Below are 3,777 nucleotides of genomic sequence, written 5' to 3'. Positions count from 1 at the left end.
GCAGGAATGATGAAGGGTAAGAAGGAAAAAGGAAAAAGGTGCTTACAGTAAAGGAATCAGAATGATTACAGGCCTAGGTGTAACAAAGCGTAGGGTATAGCAGAGTGCGATGGAAATGAAGGGACTGTGTCAGAGTAGCTCCAAAGATAAGACCAAAAGGGCCTCAGATAGGTCTCTAGAATTATGGCGCTTAAACTTTTTCTGTTGAATAGGGTATCTCAAACTTAAATAGTTATAGATTCCCTCTTAAAGGAAAAGTATATATATATATATATATATATATCTCATGAGAATGCATGCCACCCCAGTTTGAGAAACACTGCCACAGGCAATAAGCAGGGGAGCAGTGGGACCACGTTTTCCTCAGGTTTAAAGCCCTACGCTTAGCAGTGTCCGGCCCATCCTGAGAAGGAGCTTGTCCAGTAGCCGTGGAGTTGCACTCGCTTGGCAGCACGTGTCCTAAGATAGCTGTGGTGGGACTTCCTTGGCGGTCCAGTGGTTAAGACTCCACGCTTCCAATGCCGGGGGTGCAGGTTCGAACCCTAGTCGGGGAAGTAAGATCCCACGTGTCGTGCGGCGTGGCCAAGAAATAAAGAAATGAAATGAAATGAAAAAGATAGCTGTAGAACTGAGTTGAAAGCGATTGATCAGATCTGTGTTTTATAAACCTTATAAAAGGTTCTCTGACAACAATGAGGACTGTGGCTCCCAGTGGGTGTAGGGGTGGTGAAAGCTCTTGCAATACCGCAGGTAAGACACAATCAGAACTTGAATTACAGCCAGCGTGGTGGGAATGGGGAGGATTTATTAAGAGACATTTCCAAGGTAGACTCTGAGGGCAGTTTCGCTCCATGCTCCTGCGGGGGGCAGGAGTTCCTCCAGCTGTGGTTTTCTCCCTCCCTTCTCCCCAACCCCCCCCCCCCCCCCCTTTATTTCTCTTTTTTTTCCCCCTTTTAATATTTTTTTAATTGGAGTATAGTTGATTTACAATGCTGTGTTAATTTCTGCTGTATAGAAAAATGATTCAGTTATACATATATATACACTCTTCTTTTATATGCTTTTCCATTATGGTTTATCATAGGATATGGAATATAGTTCCCTGTGCTCTACATCAGGACCTTGTTGTTTATCCATCCTGTACATAAAGCTTACATCTGCTACCCCCAACCTCCCCCCCCCCCCCCCCCCCCACCCCCCCCCCCCCCGCCAATATTCGCCCTTTTTCTCTTCTTCCTCCCCACCAACCCCTCAGCTTCCTGTTTTTAAGAAAAATAGTCTCAGATTTTTCAGTTAACTTTTCAGTTCCTTCCCCCAAAACAAGACAATTCAACCCCCTACCCCTCCCTTGGAAAGCACAACTTCAATGAAAGGACAGTCCCAGACTACAGTACTTGGGAAAAGTAAGTGGAAGAATGTGGCCAGAACAGGGACTCCGATATTCAGCCAAGTTCAGGCCTTTATTTTTTTTCCATTTGGCCTCCATAATTTGAATCCCCAACTTCACATGCAGAGAAGCTCACCACAAACTCTATTAGAACACCAGAGATCAGCCCCCTCTGTTGCCTCCACCTTCAAGCTGACTTCGGGCCTTTTGGATGTGACAGGCCCTGGGGCAACAGCAGAGACTCCTGAGCTGGGTCCAAGCTTCAGAGCAGAAACAGTTCAGGCAGTAGAGAAAGCGAGCCCTCAGTATGGGGCAATACAAACCCAGAGCAGGGCACACGTGGGTTTTAAGTTCTGCAAAGTGGAAATGAGATCTTAAGATGACAGCGCAGTGGGGGATTGGCTGCAGGCCCTAAGCAACCTCTAGCAGACCAGAGAGATAAGTGGGCTAGTGCTTCTGCGGTGAGGCGGTGGTGTTTCTGGAGAGCAGATCAGAGGCAGGGGAAAGCCAAGCAGAAGCAGGAGCTGAAGCCCTCAGACCGGCACCGGGTGTGTATGGCCTCCACCTTGCTCCCTTTTACAAGCGGGGGTACTATGCTCTCTGAACCCTGGGTTCCTGGGATGCAACTGCCCAAAAAGGTCCACAATTGGCCTGTAAAAAGTGCTTCTTTCCCCATACTGTACCACTGGGCTTCATGTGGGGAGAGCTGGGGCTCAGACCAGGAAACCACATGCCCCATTTGCAACAACTTGGCTGCAACTTTCCTGCCTGCCTTGGGGAGTCTGGGCAGGCGGGGCTGTGGATCAGAGATGCTTTCAAGCCCCAGACTTGGGTGGCCCTTCGTCTCCACTGAAGGGGCTAGCCTGAATTGTCTTCTATTACAACGTGAATGGAAAAGTAATCTGGCGTGTGGCTAAAACACAAAAACAGTTGGAAGAGGCAAAAATACTGGATAAAAGCCATACTAAGGAAGGAGAAGGGAGCTACCCAGAAAGGGTAGGAGACTGAGGGAATTGTAAGAATATTGCCTTGGGCTTGTTTGTTTTCTTCTGAAACTACTGCAAGATAAACTGTCAAACTTAGTGGGTTTGATTGCATCCTGCAAAGTAAGAGTTTAGGCAAAGGAAAATACACAGTCAGACTCTCTGAACCCGGAGCTGCGATACACGTGGAGGGAGTTGATTTCAGGACCTGTGGATTAATAATGAACAGGCTATGCAGGGGAGTAACTTTTCCCAGTTACTCCGGAGCCCAGAACAGTGGAAGTCTTTTCCATCTGTCCCAAAGCCCTGTGGTTATTGTAGATGCCAAATCCTGACTCTCGGCTCTCACATCAGACATTATGAAAAACATTAATAGCAGGAGGCACTTTGAAAAATGATTTTTGGCAAAGCCTTTTGCTTTTGCAAGGCCCCGCTGAGGAATACAGGAAGGAAAAAGGGTGGAGGCGCCCCCTGGCCCCCAGGGTTAGAAGAATGGGCCAAACAAGATCAAAACAGGAGCTGTGAGATACCACTTCCTGCCTCTCCCAGGTGTCCTGAAACTCAGTGAGGGGGACAGACCTCAAAACAGAGGCTCGGGCTTCCCTGGTGGCGCAGTGGTTGAGAGTCCGCCTGCCGATGCAGGGGACACGGGTGCGTGCCCCTGTCCGGGAAGATCCCACATGAGGCCCTCGTACCAAAAAAAACAAAACAAAACAAACAAACAAACAAAACAGAGGTTCCTCTGCCCTCTGGCCGTTACAGACCAGAAACGTTGTGAGGGTTGGAAACGTCTAAGCCGTCTCCCGTCTCCCGACGGAGAGGGACGCGGTGGCATCTCAGGCCTGAGGAGAAATGTAATTTCTAGACCTCACAAGCGTCCCACGAGGCCTGGCTGGAAAAGCCAGCGAAAGGATATGAGAACCGGTTACTGCTAAAGAGACCCATGGCTTTTTCTCTGGGAAACTGGCTCTCATCCATGGCACCTGCCCGCCCTCACCCCCTCACACACACAACCTTAGATCAGACTCAGGACTGGAGGAACAAAACCCCTACCTGGGAAAAAGGAACATGTCTACAGGTGGAGGAAAGAATAAGGCAGCAAGGAAGCAGTCGGCTGCTCAGCAGAAATACTGGAAAACTGAGAAACAGATCATGGGTCTTCCTGCCTGCCTTTCGCCACCCCCGCCCTTGAGATTTACATCCCTCTTGGAATGTCCAAAATGCCACTAGACAGACCCAGATCGTGAATAAATAGCATGTGGCTTTCTGGGAGGTCCTCTCACCACCACCGTCACTACCACACACACATACACACCCTGCCTTAATATCCCTCCTCCCTTTCCTGCTTTCTTAAGTGGTGTGTGTGTGTGTGTGTGTGTGTGTGTGTGTGTGTGTGTGTGTGTGTGT

General features: G+C 49.0%; 1 protein-coding gene across 1 annotated transcript in view; it reads left to right on the top strand.

Annotated features, from left to right (window-relative positions):
• TRAF3IP3 (TRAF3 interacting protein 3) overlaps nt 1–3,777 on the top strand; it is a 19,745-nt gene that overhangs the window by 5,336 nt on the left and 10,632 nt on the right.

Source organism: Lipotes vexillifer, unplaced genomic scaffold (assembly GCF_000442215.2).
Source record: "Lipotes vexillifer unplaced genomic scaffold, Lipotes_vexillifer_v1.1 scaffold111, whole genome shotgun sequence".
In the NCBI taxonomy this organism is placed as follows: Eukaryota; Metazoa; Chordata; class Mammalia; order Artiodactyla; family Lipotidae; genus Lipotes; species Lipotes vexillifer.
The sequence above is the reverse complement of the archived record's forward strand: the minus strand, read 5'-3'. Positions and strand labels throughout refer to the sequence as shown.